Raw genomic sequence first — 11,353 nt, 5'->3', positions numbered from 1 at the left:
ATGTAGCATATGTTTGACTTTTCTTTTTTAATGTTTCGTATACGAACTACCGTAATTTACATGTGTTTCCTCATTGTAAATAAGCTTGTCTTCCTAGATTTTTGTGTGTATGTGTGTTCTACCAATTAACTACTTTTGCAGTTTTAATCCTGTGTTATTTCTTCTACTTTGTTTTGTGTAAAAGGGGAAAAATAAAAAAGCTGGAATCCCCCCCAAAAAAAAAAATTCCATTGTATATACATAACACATTTTGTTTAGCCATTTATTTGCCAATGAACATTTGGGCTGTTTCCACCTTTTGGCTCTTGGGAGTAACGCTGTTATTAACATGACTGTGCGAATATCTCTTTGAGTCCCAGCTTTCAATTCGTTCGGGTGAATACCTAGGAGTGGAATTGCTCATCCCAGATGTTTAACTGTCAAAAATCTTTAGGTCTGTGCACTTGGGTCTTACCTGATTGTCTAATAAATTAGTAGAAGCCAAACAGCTCCCCAGGGATTTCTAATCGGAAACTCACCGTGTCCCCTGGAGGGAAGGTTGTGAGGACTGACCTCTGACGCTCCTCCTGGCATCTCTGCACAGCTTGACTCAGCATTGACCCTTCAAGGAGGTGGGGGTAAAGTGGTAACCACCTGGGTGACTCCAGACTGGTTTGGGGTGGACTTGAGGATTTCCACACAATCAGTTTACAATGAGCACAGATTGAATTCAGTTGGGATAAAAGCCCAGCACGAGTGCTGTTAGGTAAAGGATCCTGGGTTGAATAATGGGCAGCAAAAATCACAGGGGAAGTCAGACGTCTGTTATATTTGAAAAGTAAGATAACACCAGGATTAAGGCTACCAGAGCTAGGACACACACACACACACACACAGACAAGACACACAGACACACAGAGGTACACACAGATACACACACACATACACACACACTCAGGAGGGGCCCCTGTGTGGAGCCCCCAGTGTGAAGTGAGCATCAGAGCCGTCGAGGCGAGTGAGAGAAACCAGAGGCCCCTCTGTGGCCTGGGAGGGACCAGGTGGGCGGGTGGTGACAGGCGTGACCGAGCAGAGACAAGGGAGAGGCCAAGGTGCCCAGAGGCGGGAGCAGTAAACACAGCTGCACAAACCAGAGGCCCGGCCACCGCCTTCACCCACCTGCCCCTGAGTGCCACCCACCGGCTGGCCCGAGTCTGGGTGCTGGCGGGAGGGCTGAGGGTGCCTGCAGGGGAACCACCTGGTCCAGAGGCCACGCCTGGGGGCCCCGAGGCAGTCAGCGGGGCCGCAGCCGGTCTGGTGGGAAGACTGTGCAAAGACACCAGGGAGGCCACACGGCCCAGATGGTGCCACCGCCCAACGGCAGGCCCTTGTCCCTGGGCTCCTGGAGCCCCCGCCCCTAGACACGGGGCGTGAGCACAGAATCCCCCTCACCGCCGCATGGTAGTGATGAAAGAAATGTTCACATGTTTAGGTCTGGGGAAGTCATTCTGGCTTATACGTGAGTCACCTTGAATTTCATGCTAACGCAGCCTGTTTGTGGCCTGTCAAACATACATTGTCCATCTGTTTAATTACTGAAGAAAAGGGCACATTGACCAGATGTAAAGAATGTCCACCTTAAAAGTAAAGGTTAAATGCCTCTGTTCCTGGGACGCCAACACTGGTCCTCCTTCTGTAATAGGGAAGAACCTTTTTGTATTCTATTACAAGTTAATCGCTAAAGGGATGTTGCCAATAAGCTTAAATTACACATAATTGTCCATTTCTGGGAACCCTGCTTCCCAGGTAATGAGCATTAAGCTAAAATACCTTTGTTCAGCTCACATGAAACATCCTGACCGGGCCCACCTGTGAATGACTGCAGGGGGAAGAAATTAACACATCCCCTCTGGAGGCTGCCGGGAACCAGGAAGTGTTTGACTTTGCTCCCTCTTCTTTTAGTATAAAAGGAGCCTGAACTCTAATTCAGACAAGATGGTTCTTTGGAGCACGAGCCCACCATCTCCTCGGTCAGCTGGCTTCTGAATAAAGTCACACTATTCTTTGTCCCAACAACTCCATCTATTGGCCTGTCTTGCGGCAAGCAGTACAAGCCTGGCCCCGGTAACAAAATGAGACGTAAATAACAGGAAGGAAGATATAGAGAAGTCATAGCTGACTATACAGTTACTTGAAAAATAACGTTAATCAACTGAAAACAACCTTAAATAACAATTCAGTAGGTTGTAGTGAGTTTGTAGTGAGTTTGAGGATTTCAGGGCAGTTCAAGGAAAAAGATCTGACCTCAAGGTGGCAGGAGAGTGGGATGACCATCATTTGGGCTGCCTTTTGTCATGGTTGGATGGGGGAGGAGGAAGTCCCTCACAGTGTGAAACCTTCCAGAGACTGCAGCCCAGGGCCACCAGCCAGAGAGGGAGGAGGGCACAGGACCTCCGGGGGAATCACTGATGTCGCTTGGCACCATGTGGGGTGTCTCTGGGCCAGAGGGCTCTGAAGAGCGGCAGCTACCTGGAATCTTCCACAGGCCCCGTTTGCCGGCAGATTTCACATGTGCAAAGGAGGCAGGCACCAAATGGCAAAAATATGCTTATTTGGCGTATATTTAAAGTAACTGGATGTGTAAAAATTTGAGCTTGGGGCCAGCAGGCTTTGGGCTAACGGTCCAGGCCGCCGTGAGGAAGTAAGCAACCCAGGGCCAATATGGGGCCATCTTCAATCCATTTACATAACATGAGGTCAACATATGAACACCATAGGCTTCCTACACACCAGTGGCCAATTTGCAAGGTCACAGAACAGCCCTTTCACACAAGCAGCAAAACCTGTACAATGCCTAGGAAAACTCTACCACAGTATATGTGCGAGAAAACAACAAAATCCTTCCTAAAGAAAAATTTAAGGGGATCTGAATAAAATAATTGTATCATTTTTCTGGAAGAGACAATTTAATATTATAAAGATGCCAGTTCTCCCCCAATTAATCTATACATTTAAACCTAAATATTCCAGTTCACAGGACTAAGGAGCTGACCCTAGAGTTCACCTGAAAGAGAAAAAGAGTAAGTATAACCAAAAAATGTGGCTTTGATGATGAAAAAAAAAGAAACAACCTAAATACAATATATTCATCATTAGGGAAATGGTTACATAATCAGCAGTTGCCAGTAAAGAATATATTTACTGGCATGGAAATCAGTCTTTTTATTAAAAAAAAAAAAAAAAGGCAAGTGTAGAACATAGAAATAACATGAGGAACCCATCTTTATAAAACCAAATCTATTAGCTAGTGGGAAGCAGCCGCATAGCACAGGGAGATCAGCTCGGTGCTTTGTGACCACCTAGAGGGGTGGGAGGGAGATGCAAGAGGGAGGAGATATGGGGATATATGTATACATATAGCTGATTCACTTTGTTATAAAGCAGAAACTAACACAATATTGTAAAGCAATTATACTCCAATAAAGATGTTAAAATAAATAAATAAATAAAATAAAGAGACGCAGTGAAGATGGAAAAAAAAAATTCTATGCATTTACCTATATATCTACCTACCTATCACCTACCCACATACACACATATGTAAATGGCTAGGAATGTATCTGGAAGAATACATGACGACCTTTAAAAGTAGTTGACCATTTCAGGCATGCAGACTTTCATTCTGCGTTGTTTGGATTTTCACAAGAAAGTATTCATTGACCACTTGTGTAATCAAAAAAGAAAATGTCTTTGATAATGCAGAGGATTTTACCCTGCCCCTGATGTGGTGGGTCCTGCTACTGCCCTGAGCACTGAGTCAGAGGGACGTGGTTCTCCCCGCCACCTCTTCCCACCAATCCCTCTGACACTCCATCCCTCGTCTGCAGGACGGGATGAAGCCCCACCTTGCAGAGCTGCTTCGGGCTGAGACCAAGGATCCCCTGCCCAGGGCCCAGCACGCGGCTGGTAGGTGACGTAAGCCGGAGAGGGCACGGAGGCCCCTCTTCTCATCAGTGCCATTGTTGTTGCTGAAGTTACTATCATCACACCAATAAGATGATAGTGAGAATTTCAGTGGAAGTAGATTGCAGGCAGTGCCATCACTCGGGGCAGGTTTGTGGGTGTTCTGATCTCCGTCACTGCACATCACGCTCGGCCACTCACACACCTGCTGAGGTCCTCCTGCTGGCCTTATGTGTAGCATGGGGCAGTGGGTGGCACCGTGCAGGGGGCAGCCCAACCTCTGCCCCACAACTGTGCGTCATCTGGCTCCGAGCCTCGGGTTCTTCATCTAGAAAACCCTCACAGGGCTATGATGAAGCAGTCACACTGAGGTTGTCATGATGTAATTACACAAGAGACAGTGTGTGCTGGAAAGAGCACGAAGTCCAGAGCGAGACAGATTGGCGTCTGGATCCTGGATGCACCACCTGCTCTGTCCATTGGGGTTACGGCCTTGGAAGTGACTGTCAACATGAATGTTAGTGAGGACCATCAGTTCTAAGGGACAGAAGACCAACTCAAACCAACTTAAGCAAACGGGGCTAATTCGTAGTTGGTTCTCAAGGATGGGATGGATGCTGAAATACCTCAGGAGTGAGGAAAGGGCTGCCAAAAGTGAGGATTTGGACACTGGAACAGGGACTCAGGCCCTCAGACCTCAGTCTCCCCACCTCCCCTCTCTACTTGTCTCTGCTGGTTCCCTCTGGGGAGGGGGGTGGCGGCAGGGATCACAGGGTCCAGATCTGTCTCCCAGCATGAGAACCCTGGCAGTGAGAGAGCTTCCCCCAGCTTCCATATAGCATTGCCAGGGAAGGATCTGATTGGCCCTGCCTGGGTCACATGGCCAGTCCTTGGACCAACCACAGTTGCCAAAAGGATGGGCATCTATAAAAGCCTGGGTCCCAGGCACAGCCTTCTGCCCAGTCTGTCACAAAAAGAAGGGAATTGAAACACATGCTGGGAAGTTCAAACAAAACAAAAAAAGCCAGTTGTAATTGTTTATTACAAAACAAGAGAAAACAACCACAGGGGCCACAGGATTCAATGAGTGAAGGTTTCTGATGCACTGGAAGAGGCCCTGGCAAACAGTAGGTCCTCAACATGGGACAGAGAACACACAAATGAGGTTCCCTTCCCCCAGCTGTCACCGCCACCCCCCACCAGCAGAAAATCCTCCTCAAAAAACACTTTAAAGCATTGTGCATGTTTTTTGAACCCAATTTTTGAGAAACAGTATCTGGACCGAAGCATGTTTGCTTTGTACTCAAGATGCTTCTTGTTCAGAAATGAAACTCGGAACCGGCCATCTGTAGACTATGAAGCTGGGCAGATGGGCCGAGGCCCAGCAGGAGGGCGGGGAAGCCGGCCGGGAGTGGACGGGCTTCTCCCTGGGGTCCCAGCCCCAGCCAGGCTCCGATCGGCTTTTCTACTGCCTTGGAACGCTGGCCTTGTCTCTGTTGAAAGGAAAATCTTCAGTTTTGAAAACTCACCTTAGAGCAAGTGCTTTCTGGGGTTCCACACCTAAGGGAAAAGCAGTCAAATCCGTGAAGCAGCTATAACTTTAATCATATCATGGAGAGGGAAACAATTCTCACGTGGTCATGAAAGGGAGGTTTTCTCCCCAGACTTCATGAAGCCCTTATTCATACACCCACTCACTTATGGGCGCTTGCACTGAGCCCCAGGGGCTGTCATGAGCTGTTGAGATCAGCAGCACATAAAACAGACCCCTTCTGCCCTCATGTAGCTTACGTTCTGGTCAGGAGAGGTCCGCGGAGGACGAGACGAATAAGCAAGACAGATCTGCAGCGGGATGGACTTGTGGGGCGGGGGGATGTGGACACGGGGAGCAAATGCTGGAAGAAGCAGGCTGGCTGGCGAGGCGCATAGTGACCCAGTGTCCCAGCTTGCAGCCCCTTCCACGGCCCGCTGAGGGCAAAAGGGGGCTGAGCTCGGGGCTGGGCTCCCCCGCCAAGCCCTGCAAGCCACATCCTCATGGAGAGCACCTCTTTCTAACTGGCACAAAGGCACCCTAGGGGCTAATGGTGGCCAGCGTGCCTGCTATGAGCTAGTGGACGTCAGAGGGCACAGGGGAGAGGGCAGGTGGGTCCCAACGTGGGGCTGGCCTCGTAGCCGGGACTGCGTGTGTTGGGAGCGCTCTGTGCAGCGAGGACTGGAGCAGAATAGACTGGGTGGTACCACCGGGGGGTGTGGTCGCAGGGGCTGGAGGTGGACCTGTCCCCAAGGCAGAGCAGCAGGACCTGCTGACAGACGGGGTGTCGGGGGTGAGAGTGGGAGGACCCCAGGGGTTTGGGCCAGAGAAGGGGGCTGTGGCCAAGCGCGGTTGAGGGATTAGAGGTGGGGTGTGGGCCCAGGACAGACCCGGGCTCAAACCCTGGTTCCAGCACGCATTGGCTATGGACTTCACCTCTCTGGGTCTCAGTTTATCAATCAGTGGGGTGGGGAGAATGAGCAGAGCCTAGAACTTGGGGGTGTTGAATGAGTGGATGGAGAACCCACCCTCACAGCCTGGTGAGAGCATGGCCCTGGCTCGTAGAAGGGGTTTGCTCCAATCCCTGGGATGTCAGGGAGGGGGTCCCCCATACCCAGAGGGAGTGGAGGGTCACGGAAGACCCCAGGTGGAGCTGTTGGCTGGTGTCCCCAAGCATCCTTTCTCCTCTGCGGGACTAGAATTTTAAGCTGGGAAGGGATCACTAGGAACAAAGACCTCTTTCCCAGACTCCCTTGCAGCTAGGTGTGGCCATGTGACTAAGGCCAATAGGGTATGAGCTGATATGGTACCTGGCACCCTGGCAACCTCCTTAGAAGACTCCTGCAGTGCGGCCTTTCCCTCCCCTCACCTCCGCCAGCCTGCTCTTTGAGATATTGCTGTCAGGACCAGAGCGGTCCATCCTCACCGTGAGGGCGAGGGCCCTGCCCTGGGGAGGGCAGAGCTGCGAGCAGGAAGGAGCCTGGGCCCCTGAGGACCTGGAGCCACAGAGCCACCTGGCCTTTTGCAGATGGGGGAAATAAACTTTTCTGGTTTGCTCTGGCTCCTGATCCAGGAGGGCTTAGGGATGAGAGCAGGGGCAGGTGCGCCCGCTGCTTCCGTGGCTGCCCTGTGTGGGCCCTGCGTCCATGTCCACGTTTCCTGACAGGCACCCGAGGCCACCAGTGGCAGGGGAAGGAGGTTCCTAAGCACCCCGGGTTCAGCCACAGCTCCTGGGAGCCCCTCTGTCCTCGAGCCCTGCTCGTGGGAAGCCCGGGCTTTTCACAATAAGTGTCATTAACCTCGTGATACAGGCAAGAGACCCAATCATCTCTGCTCATCACAGGGTCATGGCTGTCACCTCAAGATGCCTCTGGCTCTAGTTCTGGGTTTGTGATCAATCCAGGGTCAAGGGAAGACAGAGAGTGCAGGTGCCCAAGGTCCCAACAGGGATGAGAAAGAGGAACCCAGGAGGGAAAGGCTAATAGTCCTATACTCTCCTACCATTTACATTTTGTAACATTTCTATAATGAGCATCCATTATTTTTATAATGAGAAACTGTCCCTCCTGCCAACCCTCAGGCTTTGCACCCTTCTGACTTTTCTTCTGGCTAATGGCTGATTCGACCGACACACAGGAGAGTTCCAATCACAGTAGGCTTGTGATGAACAATTTAATCAGCCTCGGATTCAAACTCTCTGATGTCCAAGGGCTCTTTAAGACACTCTCCTCAGGACTGGGGAGTTTGCCGCTGCTCTCTCCTTCCCTGCCCTTCCAGGGTCTCTGTGGGAGGAACTGATGGTGCCGAGGGCTACACCTGAGTCATACCTGGAGGCCACTAGTTCCAGCCGGCTGCTGTTGGCCTTCAGATGCTCTCGGGGAAGCGGCTGCCAGTTAACGTGTTTGCTCGTTCCTCATGCAACTGATTTGGCTCTTTCTGCAGAAAGTTATTTCAGCTTGAACGTCTGTGGCCCCTTCTGGTGGCATTTTCTTACCAAGAACATACATTTCAGTTTGGAGTCCTGTGCTTGGGAGGAATGTTGGTGAAATCTGCTGTCGGTTTCAGGTCCCTCTTCCAGGAAAGTCTCTTAACCAGGGAGCCCCTGTTTCCTCCAGGTGGAGGTTTTTATTTGGTGGGGGTCTCCTGTAGCATGGAAACAAATGAACAAACAAACAAAAGTGGGCCAAGAATAAGACCCCATGACAGGAATGGGAACAAGGTTTATGGTTACTCCATTCTGTGTACTGAGATCCCAAATACAGATAAAGTGGAGAGGAGAGAAGTAATGCCCCCCTCATGGGATGGAGATGTGGCTTAGTGAGTCAGGCAGGGTTGTCCCCTGCGCGTCTCAAAAGGCCAGGCTGGGCTCTGGTCTGGGGACCCGCGCAGATGGCCTATGGAGTTCAGTGCCCTGAGACAGCAGATCTGAGGCCCTCACATCCTTGCTGGTGGCCAGAGGGGGGCCGCTATCTGCTCCCTGAGGCCACCTTCTCACTCCCCTGCCCATCTTCACACCAGCAGCAGTGATTCGAGTCTTTCTCATGCTGTGAAGCTCTCTGCCTTGGCCTCCTGGAGGAAACTCTCTGCTTTGAAAGGGGTCACCAAGGTCAAGCCTCCCAGATACTCCCCATGAAGGTCACTGACTTGACACGCCAACTACATCTGCAAAGCCTCTTCACAGCAGCACCTAGATTGGTGTTTGACTGAATAACCAGAGGATGGGTATCTTGGGCCCACCTTTAGAATTCTGTCCACCACACCCATCATACCCATATATATATTCTTTAATTTGCTTATTTCAGAGTTAAAGGATGAAATTCCATGCTCCAGCTGAGGGACAATAATAATAATAATAAAGATGACGATGCACCTTGTGGCAGCAGCCAACATTCTGATGAGGGTTCTGGCCCTGATGGTCACATGGGCTGGGATTAGTCGGGAAAAACAGGCAAGAGCTCTGCCTTCTCCCAAGTGTGACGAACCTGGCCCATCCCCCATCCCCCCATCACTGCAGGGCAGGCTGGTCCAGGAGAGGACACCTGCATGGAGCCTGGCACTTGTGGGCACTCAGCTGTCATGAGCATCACACCCACAGCCCACCTGCTCTTGTGCCTTCTGCACGACCTTCTCCTGAGGACATTTTCTTTTAAACACAGCCCCATCCTTTTTGGGGTCACCATGGGCTGTTTAGCTTGCTCTTCCTGCACCCCCTGTCCGGGCCACCCACTCTCTTTGCTAGAAATTCATTCCAAGGGCTGATGCAGGAGTCTTCCCACACAGGCAGTTTCATCTCCGCGTGCTGATGACTTGCAATGAGGTGACAAAGAAGTTCCAGACTTCAGGGAACTACCTGAGCAGGCTCCCAAGGGCGTAGTTCCCAATGCTGCCACGAGGTGGCAGCACAGACAGGCCTCTGTTCCGGAAAATCTGCCGTTTGCGATGTAATAGCAGATCTGGGGCCTGGCCTCTGGGCTGTCCTGGACGGACCAGGGATTCAGTGTCCCAGAAACATCGCCAGTGCAACAGCCAGTGCTTGTCTCTGTCTCAGGACACAGCGGCTACCACTGTTGATCTTCCCCATGCTGCACTGTGATCTATTTACAGCAGGATTCCCATCTGATTCCCTTGAGCCCTAAGAGTTAGGAAATGAATAGTTGTACCTCTTTTAAACCTCACAATAAATGATATAATCCTAGTTCTACAGGGAGGGAATCAATGCTGAGAGCAATTAAATGACTTGCCCAAGGTCACAGCCAATGAGAAACATGACATGTTTTAAATTTTTTAAAAAATTTTATTGGAGTATAGTTGATTTACAATGTTGTGTTAGTTTCAGGTGTACAGCAACGTGATTCAGTTATACATATACCTATATTCATTCTTTTTCACAGTCTTTTTCCATATAGGTTATTACAGAATATTGAGCAGAGTTCCCTGTGCTCTACAGTAGGTCCTTGTTGGTTATCTGTTTTATACATAGTAGTGTCTGTGTGTTAATCTCAAGCTCCTAATTAATCCCTCCCCCTGACATGTTTTACATTTTATTACAGAAAACTTCAGGGCTTCCCTGGTGGCGCAGTGGTTAAGAATCCGCCTGCCAATGCAGGGGACACGGGTCGAGCCCTGGTCCGGGAAGATCCCACATGCCGCGGAGCAACTAAGCCCGTGCGCCACAACTACTGAGCCTGCGCTCTAGAGCCCACAAGCCACAACTACTGAAGCCCGCGTGCCACAGCTACTGAAGACGGCGCGCCTAGAGCCCGTGCTCCACAACAAGAGAAGCCACCGCAGTGAGAAGCCCGCGCACCGCAACAGAGTAGCCCCCGCTCGCAGCAACTAGAGAAAGCCCGCGCGCAGGAACGAAGACCCAACGCAACCAAAAATAAATTAATTAATTTAAAGAAAAACAAAAAAACCCCCAAATATGACATGCAGGCAGCACTGCACTTGGGACACCACGGGCTCCAGCCCCGGGATCTCAGGGACGCCGCAGGCTCCAGTCCTCCGTCCTGGCGGAGAGACAGCAGGCCAGGCAGTGCTGAAGCAGGGGCCACGCCAGAGCTCCCAGGGCTCCTCGCTGCAGGGACAGCAGCTGAGGGACACCTCCTCTTCCAGCACCTCGGGTCCTTCGTGGCACATGATACGGTAGCACTGACCTTTGACAGATTAACGAAAACATTTGGATTTATGAGCTTTGGCTGTGTCCCCAGAGCCTTCCTCGGTGCTGTTCTTATCTTGTTATGCTTTGTGTTTTACTCTGATAAAACTGAAGGTGAAAGAAGAGCGCAAACAGAAAACAACACACACCCAATTCCCCTCACCCAGCATCAACGCCTTCCTGGGTTTTGGTTTTCGCGTTAATAAAACTCACAGGTAGCGACGGAGTCCCCTCCGGCCACCAGCCCTCGCCCCTTCCCCCTCCTCCGCCGCCGCGGAGCCACAGGCAGGACGGGCGGTGCTCCCCTAACACTGTTTTAACCGACTTTTCTGAAGTCCTGCGGTTGCCCGTGGACGTGCTTTTGTCCTTGGCCTATTTGCATTTAGCCCACACTGAGCGCCCGGTGCCCGGCACGGTTCCAGGAGCTCGCACTGCAAGTGAGAACGGGGCAAATGCCAGCCCCGACTCACCGCCGACACCCAGAGGAAAGTGCGGCCCGAAAGCTGCAACGCGCGACCAGACGGGAAAACCGACTAGCCCCTCTCTGCGCTCTCAAGCTCGCACTTCCGGCGCCCCACCCCCATGCTCCCTCCCTATTGGTTCTTCCTTTGACCACGCCCCTCCGCGGAGAATCTCCTCCCACGGTTTCCTTCACCTTTCACCTCCTCACCTTCTCGGGATCTGGAAGGCCTCAGACCCCGCCCACCGGGGGAGGGGAGAGTGCG

The 11,353-nt window shown here is 51.4% G+C and overlaps 1 long non-coding RNA gene across 3 annotated transcripts; it reads right to left on the bottom strand.

Annotated features, from left to right (window-relative positions):
* Nucleotides 1-9,740: 9,740 nt before the first annotated feature.
* Nucleotides 9,741-11,230, bottom strand: LOC309661004. 3 transcript variants are annotated; one of them, XR_014263778.1, is made up of 2 exons: nucleotides 10,778-11,230; nucleotides 9,741-10,626 (listed from the first exon to the last, which is right to left on the bottom strand). It is a non-coding gene; the product is annotated as an uncharacterized lncRNA (long non-coding RNA). The 3 variants fall into 3 exon arrangements; XR_014263779.1 differs by having other exon boundaries at nucleotides 10,792-11,230; XR_014263780.1 differs by having other exon boundaries at nucleotides 10,842-11,230.
* Nucleotides 11,231-11,353: the final 123 nt, after the last annotated feature.

The sequence above is a fragment of the Balaenoptera physalus genome (assembly GCF_965194825.1).
Source record: "Balaenoptera physalus genome assembly, chromosome: 5".
NCBI classification, from domain to species: Eukaryota; Metazoa; Chordata; class Mammalia; order Artiodactyla; family Balaenopteridae; genus Balaenoptera; species Balaenoptera physalus.
This window is presented reverse-complemented; position numbering and strand designations above follow the sequence as displayed.